General features: G+C 42.1%; 1 long non-coding RNA gene across 1 annotated transcript in view; it reads left to right on the top strand.

Moving 5' to 3' along the window:
- Window positions 1-14,770, top strand: part of LOC125483282 — a 39,356-nt gene that overhangs the window by 710 nt on the left and 23,876 nt on the right. The window lies entirely within an intron of this gene.

Below are 14,770 nucleotides of genomic sequence, written 5' to 3'. Positions count from 1 at the left end.
GAGGTGTTGTGGCCAAAAATGACAGTTGAATTGTATTCAACCACAATCCACATCCTCATGATCCATCTTCTCCTTGTCCTGACGTCTCCAGTATCGTTGTTGTCAGTCTTCAGACAATGTGATTCAGTCCACATAATATCAAGAAATAGGCAAATGCTTTTTATGGGCTGTAACAACATTTTGGCAATGGTATTGAACTAGTGTGCCATAGTTAAGCTGTTGAAGTACAATTACAAAAATGACATTTACTCAACAATATAGAAAATTGGCCAAGTATGCCTTGTCTGTAAACAGATGGCAAAATCCAACTTAGATAATTCACACCTTCTCTGGGACAATTAGGTTGGATAATAAATGCTGGACTAGCCATCATCCCATGAGCCAATATAAGAAGTTAGGAGTAACTGTCATTGCAGCTTAATTTTATGATATGCCAATAATAGTCTTCTGTAAGATGTGATGGTGGCCGGTGGTCAATATCAAATGGCTTCTTATGATCAACTCCCAGGTAGCTGAGCAGCTCGTAGTGTGAATGTTTGGACCATTGGCCCTCCAGAAAGGAAGATGCTGACCTTTTCTCAGCAAGTTATAAAACACTTCAAACCCAAAGAAAATCAATTTATAATCCCTCATCAGATGCTGTTAGCTATGGCTTTTAACCAATTAGTAAGAGATTTTGTAAATATAAACCAGTCACCCTTTACCTCCTGCAAGCAAGTGAAAGTACCTGGAGAAGAAAGATTGAGGAACGGTGAGTCCTGACAAGCCAAAAAGAATCTTGTGGACAGGGACCATTGAACTCCTCCTCAGTCTTTCCTTCCACACATATCACTTGCACTGTTTTATGTCTGATTGTATGTGTGTGTGTAGGGAGAAAGTTTTACAGGCGATTAGAGACTTTTAACTAGAATTAAAAGTTGATGCTTCATAATTGTTTAGCCAGAATCGATTTTATTTGCAACAAATATTTATTCTTGTTTAATACAGAAACATGATCTATACTCTGTCAAAATGAGTGTAAAAGAAGGTAAGTTGGGGAATTTTTCATATTTATAACATAACATCTTTTAAGTTTTGTGATGACTCAGGGCATCTCAAGGCTGGATTTCTAGTGATCTACCCAATGAGCCATAACAGCACCAGGATCTGCATCATTTTATATATGTATTAGGCACAGCAGTTGGTGTCAATATTAACCCCTAGGGAACACCACTACAAATCTTCTTCCAGCCTAAAAAAACTCCATTAAGCATCGCTCACTTTCTTATTTCTCAGCCAGTTTTATATCCACGTTGCTTCTGAAACATTTAGTCCTTGAGCTATAACCTCTTCACAGTACTATTGTGTATCCCTGCATAGAATACCTTTTTTTTTGAAAGTCAATGTACAAAATATCAATGGCATTGCCCACATCAAACCTCTGCTCCTATTCAAAAATCTAAAACAAGTCAGTCAGACATGACTTTCCCTAACAAATCCATGTTGGCTCTTCCGAAGTAACCCATATTTTTACATGTAAATCTTAATTCTATCATGAATAATTGTTTCTAGTTCTTTCCTGATCATCAAAATTAACAAGCCAGTAATTGTCAGTTATCTATACAACCATTTGTGAATAAGGGTTTGCAATTCTCTAGTCCTCTGACTTCATCCTCAATCCAGGGAGTATTGAAAAATTATTGCCAGTGCAAACTGATTAATGGACTTCTTGAACTGTCAGGTGTGGGTACAACAATTCCAGCCTCACCCCTCCCCATTGGGAAGTCAGAGACTCTGAAGACTTAGGTTGCTCATCCATATGACAGGATCAAGCAAAAATGTAAGCATTTTGTGGGGTGTAGGAAGCTGCCTGGGTGGGAAGAGGGGTTTGGGGGATCAGAGGCAAATGCAGGGGTGTGGCTCTCAGTGGCTATACGTTACCATCATCTTTGCCCCCAAATGCACCCTGACATTTGGAACCTTCTGCAGACCCTGTGGACAGACTGACCCATTTCCTTTGGACAGAGAGCCTTCTTATCTGGTAAGAAGGCAGATAATTGGGCCAACAGAGAATGGAGTCTCTAAGTTGTCATTAATTGACCATTTAAATGCCTTAACTGGTGGACCTTCTGGACAAGAGCTGAATTCCAATGTGGTAGGTTATCTCTCTAGTACTAACCTGATTATTTGCCCTTTTTCCACCTTGCTCACCACTTCCCGGAAGGGGAACATCCCACCCAATGTTTCCAGTCAATGATCATTCATCAGAACCCATAGATGTTGCTTGACTTGTGAAACACTTTCTGTATTTTCTCTTTTTAGTTCAGATTTAAACCAGGGCAGGACTTGTATTTAATAGTAGGGCCCTGGGGAGTGTTGCTGAATAGAGACTAGGAGTGCAGGTTCATGGTTCCTTGAAAGTGGGGTCGCAGATGGATATGGTGGTGGAGAAGGCATTTAGTATGCTTGCTGTCATTGGTCAGAACATTGAGAGTAGGATTTAGGATGTCAAGTTGCAGCTGTACATGACATTTGTGAGGCCCCTTTTAGAATACTATGTACAATTCTGATTGTCCTCCTTTAGAAAGGATGTTGAACTTGAGAGGGTGCAGAAGAGATTGACAAGGATGTTGCTGGACTGAAGCATTTGAGTTAAAGGGAGAGGCTGAATAGGCTGGGGCTTTCTTCAGTGGAATATTGGAGGCTGAGGGGTGAATAAATCTTTATTGAGGTTTAGAAAATAATGAAGGGCCTGAATAGGGTGAATAGCCAAGGTCTTTTTCCCAGGGTGGGGACGTCCAAAACTAGAGGGCATAGGTTTAAAGTGAGAGGGAAAGATTTTAAAAGGACTTGAGGAGTAACTTTTGCATGAAGAGGGAGGTGTGTGCATGAAACAAGCTGCCAGAGGCAGTGGTGGAGGCGGGCACAATTACAACATTTAAAAGGCATCTGAATGGATACATGAATAGGAAGTGTTTAGAAGGACCTAGGCCAAGTGCTGGCAAATGGGACTAGGTCAGATTGGTGTGTCAGGTATGCGCAGACGAGTTGGACTGAGGGGTCTGTTTGCATGCAGTATGACTCTATGACTATAAGTCTACCTGAAATATTCTTATTTTTGTGTTGCTGTAGGAAGTGATAACCTGTTGGTTTCCACTTTGAAGACAATCAGTGACTCTAGAACAAATTTGTTGCAGTTTTGAGAAGCATTTCAAAAGAAAGGAAGACTTGCATCCAATATCTCAAAGTGCATTACAGTAATTAAGTTTAAGTCTCTGCACTAATCACAGAATCATTATAACATAGCAGGAGGCCTTTCAGTGCATCATGTCTGCATTAAATCCCCGAAGGAGTAATTTACCTAGTACTACTCTCTGCCTTTTTCTTGTAGCTCCACATATTATTCCTTTTCAGATAAAGATTTCATTTCCAATTGAGTGCCTGAATTGAACTTGCTTCAATCACTAAGTCTGTGCATGCTAGATCCTAACTAGTACTTAAATGTTTCTCTTCAGTGCTAATGAATCACTGCCTGAGGCTCATATGCAGAAATATTGAATGCTCTGAACCACTTATAACAGCTTTAATTCTCCTCAAAGAATTCAAAGGCCAAGAACTAAAGGCTTTCCTAAGCTAAACAAGCAGCAAAAATGGCAGATGATTTTTGAGTTAACTGAAAGAAGACCTGTCCCAAAGTATTTTGGAATCTACAAACTCCCACAGGCAAGGAAGAAATAAAAATGAAACAGAGGAAGATGAATCAGGATGACGACAAAGTGGAAAGAATGAGGAAAAGGCAGAACTGTCCTCAATTTTTCAGACAAGTAGGAAATTATCCTACATGTTTCCAAATTGGGCAACCTGGACATTTAGGTGACAGCTGTTGGCAGGTAAAAGACCCGCAGACAGACATGCTGCCAAACCAATATGAGTGGTCACAAAAGTTGTAGGTCTCAATGCAAATATAATGGTAGCAGATACCTACCAGGACTTGTATTTAAAGGAAAAATGATTTCCATCTGTTTCAAAAAGATAGCAAAGGAGGTCATCATTCTCAGAAACGTTGTCTGTTTGCAAACTTTGCTGGTAGGACAGACTGAAGAATTTCTACCAGCTAGAATTCCAAAAATCTGACTCTGCTAAACAGTTAGCTAGTTATAATGAACCATCAAATTAACTAACAGTGCAACTTACACTAGCTGCTAGCTTGTTAAATGCTAAAGGCAAAACTTAAGCAGCTTTTAAAAATATTACAACTCTTAAAAGCTCTTCACTCAAATTCCCCAAGTTAAGCAAATTATCTCGTGAAGTGGTATTCCATTGAACTGGATTTTGTTACATAGTGACAAGTATTAAAATTTGTAACCAAACAGTGCGAATGAAGGAAGCCCATAAGCATTATTTTTATTAATGTAACAGAAATATTGAGGTTCAGATTAACTCTGGGCAGTGCCAGTTTAGTGAAGCTAGTTGTCTATGGAAGAACTTGAATTATGACGCATGTAGGTACTGGAAAGAATCGAGGGAAGCTTCTGGTTTGCTCACATGGAACCTGTTGTAAATACTGCAAGAGGTGAACGAATATCTGGTGGAGCTGCTAAAGCTATGTGCACCCATGTACTGACAATAGGGGAGACCATCAATCCTGCTTTGTCTCAGGCATAAGTGCACATGGCCTTTCCAACAAGAGGTTGGTGACTCCTGGAGAGCCACTTTCAGCAGGTCAGTTACAAGTAGAGGGGAATGAGATGCCTGGAGTCTCCATCAGAACTTCCTGCTTGTCTGGTCAGTCAGAGGGTACAAGTGTGCTTTTCTCAGAGTGCTCCAACTGTTGACAGTGTCTCCTTAGCTGTCTCATTGGCAAAGAGCTAAGTTAGTCATGATGATGGGGTAAAGTTCCACACCTTTTCAATGGGCCCTTCACATTCTGGGGCCTTTCCAGATTCAAGCAACCAATGGTTAGCTGTCAATGGCCTTCAAGGACATGAGGAAACCTAATTAACACATTGACTTTGCTCCAGCTGCAAATGTGAGGGACCACAACTCAGAAATAGGTGTAACTACGTTAAGAAGTGCACCAAGGTTCACTTGAGGTTTATGGGTGTTAAGGCTTTGCATATGTTAAACCCTTATACATTAGTACAAACAAATCTGTGTCATTGTTATAGTTGTTCATTATTTATGCACTTTTCACTGCTTTGTCAGCTATCAAAACACCTTAGCCTACTGAAGAAGCAGTTACCATAGCAGACCATATTTTCAGTTCCTCAGCTTTGGGGTAGGGTATGTGGTGACCCTGAGCACTAGGCGATTGAGTATGAGATGAACAAAGTGACAGAATAAGCACGTTAAAGTAAGTTTTATTGGACAGAAATTGAAATGCAATCAGGGTACCAGGGAATGGGTATATAAGAGATTGTCCCGAGCCTCCTTTGTGTTTTTGTCAATTCCCCTTTCCTCCAGTTCAAAGAGTTCCTCATTTTACGCGACCTACTCAGTCGCCTCCTCCACATTCTCCTCATTACGCAAGGAATGGTCGCAATGATGTCCTCATTATACAATACTCCTCTCTTCAGAGCTCAATTGTACAACTGTGGAGTGAAGGGTTAACTTTGCTCTAAGAATAGTCACTGAGCAAGTGCATAAGGAATTCTGTCATGGTGGTGTCAGATCACATGGAAATTGAGCCTGAGTCTGAAGATAATAGAAGATGTCCTCACTTACCATCCCTTGTATATAGTTCTACTTAACAAAGCCTGTTAATTTTCACAAGTTTGCATGTAGATCTGTTCTTATTACAGGTTGACAGGTGGTGACCAAATTCCTGGAACTGGAGACATGTGACAAGGAGTGCCTGATGTGAAAGCCCAGAGACATCATAGTGCTGTAGGTGAAGGACAAAGCCAGCTTAGCCATCTGACCCCAGAAGTGAGAGAAAAGCTTGGAGAGACTCCCAGCATTGATAGGAAGGAGTAGGCATTTGACTTCATGACCTGCTTGGGCACCAGGCTGTGGAAATGGAAAGACTGCGCAAAAGCTGAAAGAACATGGGAGAAATCCTATAGTAGGGAGTAGGACACTAATTATCCACAGTGAGTAACACACTACGTCGAAATAGAGGCCTTCACAGGGGTGCAGGAAAGAAAAAATTACAAAGTTGTGTAAAGAAATTGGCTGCAATTGATGTCATTAAGAGATCTGTCTGGTGGGATCTGAGAGCAGCCAGTATTTCATTAAGTTATGAGTTATGAGCATCTAGAGGAAGACCAAGATATTTACAATGAAAGAAAAAGGGAAAAACATACCACTGCAGTTTGCCTTGGACTGCTGAAGTTATGCCTATGGATTGAATTTCTCCCATAAACTCTTGCCTTCTGGTTGTCCCTTCATGAATTCTGTACTCTTTTAGTTCTCTCAAATGTAGCATGTCTATATTTACACACGTAGGGTTATACTTTCTTATAGGCTTCCATTGTTCTGAGTCCTTGGAATCCTTGGATTTTCTACTTTAGAATGAGGTTCTTTCGCTCTCTCTGCAACTTTACCTATACTGAGATATTCATCATTGATATCTCAGGCTTTCTCTTCTGAAGTGCCATTGCATGTTTTTCTCTCTCTGCACTCCTGTGCTCTGCTGATGTCATAGTAATACCATAATTTATTAGATTTATCATTTATCATCATTTACATTGTCATTATTAACATACTCACTCATATTCCATTATGCTGCATGGTCCCCCTGTATTCGCTATCATCCACTCCCCATACCTCAGCCTTATCATCTGCTCTTTCAAGGCCAGTAGTTCTAACCCCCATTTGAGTCTAGTGGCAGAGTTTTGAACCAAATAGCTAAAATCAAGGCCCATGATGCTGTTTCCAGAGATACTGTCTTTTATTCACTAGCGGGTGAAGTTTCTGTAAGCCTCAGTAATAAAGCTATTAAGTATAATGAAAATATTATATTAATTGTCTTTTAGCTTTGAAGTAGATATCAATGTTTAAAAATATTATTAACATTCCAAACCTGGCACAAAACTGGTACCCAGAGGCTGGTATGGTTTATTTGCTGATTCACTGTAGCAATTTCTCCCTAGCACCCACAGAGTTCAATTATTTATAGTGCAAATTTGAAATGGCCAAGTTACTCCTTTGTTTTCTGATCATCACAACATAAAGGTACTCCATTGCACTATGATGAATTTTAGAATATTTAACATTGACATCACATGCATTTTTTTGTATTCAATGTTAAAAACGTATGTCGAATGCATAACTTGCCTGAACAAAAGGTATGATTGAGGAATTCCGATATTGTCATGAGAAAGCTCCTGTGAAGCATTAATCTAGATGTCCATAAATATGTTACGAAATTTATATGCTGGTTTGATTTCATCCTTAGAAAATGTCAATGCCTGATCCACTGCACTAACATGAAAGAGTAAGTTCCTCGTGCTTGTGTTCTCTTACAGGTCAGGTCAGATTAGAACAAAGAAAGAGAACAAAGAAAATTACAACACAGGAACAGGCCCTTTGGCCCTCCAAGCCTGCGCCAATCCAGATCCTCTATCTAAACCTGTCGCCTATTTTCCAAGGATCTGTATCCCTCTGCTCCCTGACCATTCATGTATCTGTCTAGATACATCTTAAATGATGCTATTGTGCCTGCCTCTACCACCTCCGCTGGCAATACGTTCCAGGCACCCACCATCCTCTGCGCAAAGAACTTTCCACGCATATCTCCTTTAAACTTTTTCCGTCTTACCTTGAAATCGTGATCCCTAGTAATTGAGTCCCCCACTCTGGGGAAAAAGCTTCTTGCTATCCACCCTGTCTATACCTCTCATGATTTTGTAGACCTCAATCAGGTCCCCCCTCAACCTCCGTCTTTCTAATGTAAATAATCCTAATCTACTCAACCTCTCTTCATAGCTAGTGCCCTCCATACCAGGCAACATCCTGGTGAACCTCCTCTGCACCCTCTCCAAAGCACCCACATCCTTTTGGTAATGTGGCGACCAGAACTGTATGCAGTATTCCAAATGTGGTCAAACCAAAGTCCTATACAACTGTAACATGTCCTGCCAACTCTTGTACTCAATACCCTGTCCGATGAATGAAAGCATGCCGTATGCCTTCTTGACCACTCTATCGACCTGCGTTGCCACCTTCAGGGTACAATGGACCTGAACACCCAGATCTCTCTGTGCATCAATTTTCCCAGGGCGTTTCCATTTACCGTATAGTTCGCTCTTGAATTGGATCTTCCAAAATGCATCACCTCGCATTTGCCTGGATTGAACTCCATCTACCATTTCTCCGCCCAACTCTCCAATCTATCTATATTCTGCTGCATCCTCCGACAGTCCCCTTCACTATCTGCTACTCCACCAATCTTAGTGTCATCTGCAAACTTGCTAATCAGACCATCTATACCTTCCTCCAGATCATTCATGTATATCACAAACAACAGTGGTCCCAACACAGATCCCTGTGGAACACCACTGGTCACAGTTCTCCATTTTGAGAAACTCCCTTCCACTACAACTCTCTGTCTCCTGTTGCCAGGCCAGTTCTCTATCCATCTAGCTAGTACACCCTGGACCCCATGCGACTTCACTTTCTGCATCAGCCTACCATGGGGAACCTTATCAAACGCCTTACTGAAGTCCACGTATATGACGTCTAAAGCCCTTCCCTCATCTATCAATTTTGTCACTTCCTCAAAGAATTCTATCAAGTTGGTAAGACATGACCTTCCCTGCACAAAACCATGCTGCCTATCACTAATAAGCCCATTTTCTTCCAAATGTAAATAGATCCTATTCCTCATTATCTTCTCCAGCAGCTTCCCCACCACTGACATCAGGCTTACCGGTCTATAATTACCTAGATTATCCTTGCTACCCTTCTTAAACAAGAGGACAACATTAGCAATTCTCTAGTCCTCTGGGACCTCACCCATGCTCAAGGATGCTGCAAAGATATTTGTTAAGGCCCCAGCTATTTCCTCTCTTGCGTTCCTCAGTAACCTGGGATAGATCCCATCCGGACCTGGGGACTTGTCCACCCTAATGCCTTTTAGAATACCCAACACTTCCCCCCTCCTTATGCTGACTTGACCTAGAGTAATCAAACATCTATCCCTAACCTCAATATCCGTCATGTCCCTCTCCTCGGTGAATACCGACGCAAAGTACTCATTAAGAACCTCACTCATTTTCTCTGACTCCTCGCATAACTTCCCTCCTTTGTCCTTGAGTGGGCCAACCCTTTCTCTAGTTACCCTCTTGCTCCTTATGTACAAATAAAAGGCTTTGGGATTTTCCTTAATCCTGTTTGCTATAGATATTTCATGCCCCCTTTTAGCCTTCTTAATTCCTTGTTCCAGATTGGTCCTACTTTCCCAATATTATTCAAAAGCTTCATCTGTTTTCAGTCGCCTAGACCTTATGCATGCTTCCTTTTTCCTCTTTGCTAGTCTCACAATTTCACCTGTCATCCATGGTTCCCTAATCTTGCCCTTTCTATCCGTCATTTTCACAGGGACATGTTGTCCTGCACTCTAATCAACCTCTCTTTAAAGGCCTCCCACATATCAAATGTGGATTTATCCTCAAACAGCTGCTCCCAATCCACATTCCCCAGCTCCTGTCAAATCTTGCTATAGTTGGCCTTTCCCCAATTTAGCACTCTTCCTTTAGGACCACTCTCATCTTTGTCCTTGATTATTCTAAAACTTACGGAATTGTGATCATTATTCCCAAAGTAATCCCCCACTGAAACTTCAACCACCTGGCCGGGCTCATTCCCCAACACCAGGTCCAGTATGGCCCCTTCCCGAGTTGGACTATTTACACAGTGCTCTAGAAAACCTTCCTGGATGCTCCTTACAAATTCTGCTCCATCTAAACCCCTAACATTAAATGAATCCCAGTCAATGTTGGGAAAATTAAGATCTCCCATCACCACCACCCTGTTGCTCCTACATCTTTTCATAATCTGTCTACATATTTGTGCCTCTATCTCCCGCTCGCTGTTGGGAGGCCTGTAGTACAGCCCCAACATTGTTACCGCACCCTTCCTATTTCTGAGCTCTGCCCATATTGCCTCACTGCTCGAGTCCTCCATAGTGCCCTCCTTCAGCACAACTGTGATATCCTCTTTGACCAGTAATGCAACTCCTCCACCCCTTTTACCTCCCTCACTATCCCGCCTGAAGCATCTATATCCTGGGATACTTAGTTGCCAATCTTGCCCTTCCCTCAACCATGTCTCAGTAATAGCAATAACATCATACTGCCAGGTACTAATCCAAGCCCTAAGTTCATCTGCCTTACCTACTACACTTCTCGCATTAAAACAAATGCACCTCAGACCACCTGTCCCTTTGCGTTCATCATCTGCTCTCTGCCTACTCTTCCCCTGAGTCACACTGACTTCATTATCTAGTTCCTTACAGGCTTTAGTTACTACCTCCTTACTGTCCACTAACCTCCTCATTTGGTTCCCATCCCCCTGCCACATTAGTTTAAACCCTCCTCAACAGCGTTAGGTTTGTGATTTGTGTTATGTTTTAAGGGCATAAGTAAATTCAGCATATCAGTCTCATGACTGGTCTAAGTTATTTTCAGTTATCCTGGCAGCAGAGTAGCATTAAAGGTAAAATTAAATTAAATATTTCATGTATGCACCACTGGCAAGGAAGATCACCCCCATCATGTGGCCTATAATCGCCTATAATTTCCCAATATACAGTGGCACTTTTGGGCTGGGTTTTACCGACCCTTTGGAAATCGGCTGAGGGCTTGTGAAATGACAAATGAGAATATTGGGAGGGAACCAAAGGCATCATGCTGTCATGGAATATTCTCATCTGCAGGGGCTGATGCAGCATGGCCACACATCAACTTAGAGGTCATGTAAATTTATTAATTGGCCAATTAACGGTTGCTTCCCAATATCATTTCACTGGCCTCTGGACAGACCTTCTGAATTGGGAGACCAGCAAATAAACCATGCCAACCTCTAATTGGGTGCCAGTGTTGTGCCAGGTTTGGAATGTTAACAATAATATTTTTAAATGTTGACATCTACTTCACAGCTCAAAGACAAAATTAATATAATATTTTCTTCATACTTATTCCTGCAATTTCCTGCACCAAGCAGCATCCTAATGAATTTACATTGTAACACTTCAAATGCTTCAAAATTTATAAAATGTAGAACTCAAAACTAAACACAGTACTCCAGCTGTTGTCTTTCTGTGATCTTCTATGCATTCATCATTACAGATGGATATTCGTATTCTATATAAGTCTTGCCATTAAGCCAGCAGCTCATTAGTTTACTTACGGTCTTATCTCTTTTTTAAATGTTATTTTTAATGCCTATGAACTTTAAGTGTCACATTTTAATGATTCAAGTCATTCAAGATGGCGGCAGAGTAGGATGCTCCAGCTGGAGCTCCTCTGCTTGCCAGTTCCTGTTCCTTTTGTCTCTCTTTTCCCTCTTTGCAGTCTTTCTTTTACCCCCAACTTTTAACTTATTAAACTACACTACCTGGAGGGAATGGAGAACAGAGCAGGCCAGTGTGGGAAGCAAGTCATGGCCAGAGCCCGGAGCAGGAGCAGACCAATCGTGGGCCAAATCCCAGAAGCAAGTTGCAGCCAGAACCCAGAGTGGGAGAAGAGTGAGCATGGGCCAAGCTGGGAGCTGAATCACAGGCTAGAATCTGGGGCAGGAGCAAAGCAAATCCAGGCCGGCTGGGGGGACAAGTCCTGGAGGTGAGTCCGGGACAAGTCCTGGAGGTGAATCCAGGACAGCAGCCAATGCGTGGAGGCAGCATGGCCTCATGTTCTGAAGCCCAGTGGGCACAGACTCGATGAAAATGAACTATAACTTAAGTAAAGATACTTTTTATTATCATTCTGGATTCTTTAAACTCTGTATTCCGATGGTAGTTTTTAAAAAAAATTTCAATTCTGTAACAACAATTAAAGTTTCTGTACTTGGGTACCTTGTAGCTAAGATGGTGCCAAGAAGCAGCATAAACTTTTCACTGCACTCATTTGAGTGCATGTAACAATAAAGGCTATTCTATTCTGATCTATTCCATACAATGCTGTTCCAAATCATCCAGCAAATTATCACATCAATGTGTTACCTTGAATTCAAATTGTAGTACAATTTATCTGCTGGGAGGTTGAAGAGGCAGTTGCTGAATCCTCTACCATTCCTACAAGTACTACACAGCACTGAAAGAAATTTCATGACCTCGTATGTGTGACTGGAATAAGTGAAAGGCATGAGTGCCATCCCACAATTTCTGTCACTCTACCTTAAACCTCTGACATCTCAGATTCTTTGGGCAAAACTTTAGCCTGGGTCAGGATTCCCGCACCTAACATGAAACTCAGAGATGAGCTCAGATCCACTTTGCTGGTTAGGTCTGTTGCCATTTACTGCCCAACATGTCTTTATTGGCCCGAGATGACACTTCAGCTTCTCTTCTTCAGAACACGAGGAAAAGTCATACTGAACTTTTCTGAAGAAGGGTCTAGGCCTGAAACGTCAGCCTTCCTGCTCCTCTGATGCTGCTTGGCCTGCTGTGTTCATCCAGCTCCACACTTTGTTATCTCTGAACTTAAAACGTTAACTCTGCTTCTCTCTCAACAGATGCTGCCAGATTTGCTGAGTTTCTCTAGCACTTCCTGTCTTTATTATTGACTGAGGACTTATTCTTCTTAGACTTTGACACATGACATTTGCCTGAAGCATATACGGTGAGATACCTATGTGGCCATCACATGATGTAAATGTGAAATTGACATAGTATGGTGACATACAGCAACATGCCTACCCCACTTCCTGATGACTGCAACCACAGGAAGCTGCCTGGTTTTGTGTCACCGCTTAAAGACATGAAGGGGGCATGATGATTAGCACTGCTGCCTCACAGCACCAGGGACCCGGGTTCGATTCCATGCTTGGGTGACAGCCTGTGTGGAGTTTGCACAAATAAAATGAGTTCAGAAAGGAAATTGTGAGGAGATATGGATAAAGTGTTAACTTTACCTATGTTCTAAGCATAGCAACTGAGCATGATGTAAGGAGCTATAGTATAGTGATATCAGAATACTGTAAACTGGGAAAAGAAGTCTGTAGTATTCTATAGATGTCCTCTCTTGCCATCCCTTGTTTGTGGTTATTTGCAACAACACTTAACTCACCTGAGCATAACCTGGTTTTATTAATTCTATATCAGACAAATGTTTAAACAATTGTTTCCAAAACTCAGTGGTTCTGATGTTTACCTAGAGACTGTTTATTTTCCTTCAACCTTGTGTTGCCAAAAATGTTCATAATCATCTTGCATGTGAACGACAATGCTTTGGCAATCTTTTTTATTAAAATCTATATTTCCTGCAAATAGCAAACAATGGAATCTTGAAATTTGTGCTTACACTTTTGTCCGGCACATTGATATAACCCTTTGGCATCTACATTCCACTCTGCCTTGTACTACTGCTTACAGCTCCATACCAATTTTCTTCCATCTTGTTGTTATTTGGTACTCTGACCCATGCTCCCATCCTTTTATTTGTAGATGAGAAAGTAATATACTGATGGAAGTTAGATAATTACATAGCTGTTGGGTCTTATAAAGTGGAATCTTAACATTTTGTTTTAAGCATAGGTAGGAATCAGAGATGGCCAGTTAACAATCTGGCTTCACCTTTTCCATTCAGTTAAGAAAATTAGGTGATCTGTGTAGCTAAGGGAATCATTCAGAGCCTTCAAGGCTGTAGGTTGTTGGCAGCTCAATCATGATAGGTGGATGCCTACCAATGTGAAGGGTGAGGTGAAGTGGGGTGGGTAGTAATCACAAGGGTGCATCAAGGTGGTGGCAAAATCTGAATACTGTAGAATTTTTAAAATAGAGTGTGACTGCAGGCCAGGTCTATGTGAAGGGAAACCTGAAATGCTTGGACTTATGGGAAATGCTAACAGCCCCCAATTCAGGAAGGTACATCCAATTGCGTCAGTTAGGCTTTCATTTCAGTGAGTGGCTCACGTACAATTGGGAAGATCTAAACAGTGTTACTAATATGTCCCCGCCCTAGCATTATTCTAATTGGGTGCATGTTGCTGCCAGTCAGATAGCCAATGCTAATCAAACCCTACCTCTGGCAAGAGATAGTAGGAACTGCAGATGCTGGAGAATCCGAGACAACAAGGTGCAGGGCTGGATGAACACAGCAGGCCAAGCAGCATCATAGGAGCAGAAAGGCTGACGTTTCGGGCCTAGACCCTTCATCAGAAAAGGGGGAGGGGAAGGGGGTTCTGAAATAAATAGGGAGAGAGTGGGAGGCGGATAGAAGATGGATAGAGGGGAGGATAGGTGGAGAGGAAACAAACAGGTCGAAGAGGCGGGGATGGAGCCAGTAAAGGTGAGTGTAGGTGGGGAGTTAGGGAGGGGATAGGTCAGTCCAGGGAGGACGGACAGGTCAAGGGGGCGGGATGAGGTTAGTCGGTAGGAGATGGAGGTGCGGCTTGAGGTGGGAGGAGGGGATAGGTGGGAGGAAGGACAGGTTAGGGAGGCGGGGACGAGCTGGACTGGTTTTGGGATGCGGTAGGGGGAGGGGAGATTTTGAAGCTTATGAAATCCACATTGATACCATTGGGCTGCAGGGTTCCCAAGCGGAACATGAGTTGCTGTTCCTGCAACCTTCGGGTGGCATCATTGTGGCACTGCAGGAGGCCCAGGATGGACATGTCGTCTGAGGAATGG

This window comes from Rhincodon typus, chromosome 6 (genome assembly GCF_021869965.1).
Source record: "Rhincodon typus isolate 14 chromosome 6, sRhiTyp1.1, whole genome shotgun sequence".
In the NCBI taxonomy this organism is placed as follows: domain Eukaryota; kingdom Metazoa; phylum Chordata; class Chondrichthyes; order Orectolobiformes; family Rhincodontidae; genus Rhincodon; species Rhincodon typus.
This window is presented reverse-complemented; position numbering and strand designations above follow the sequence as displayed.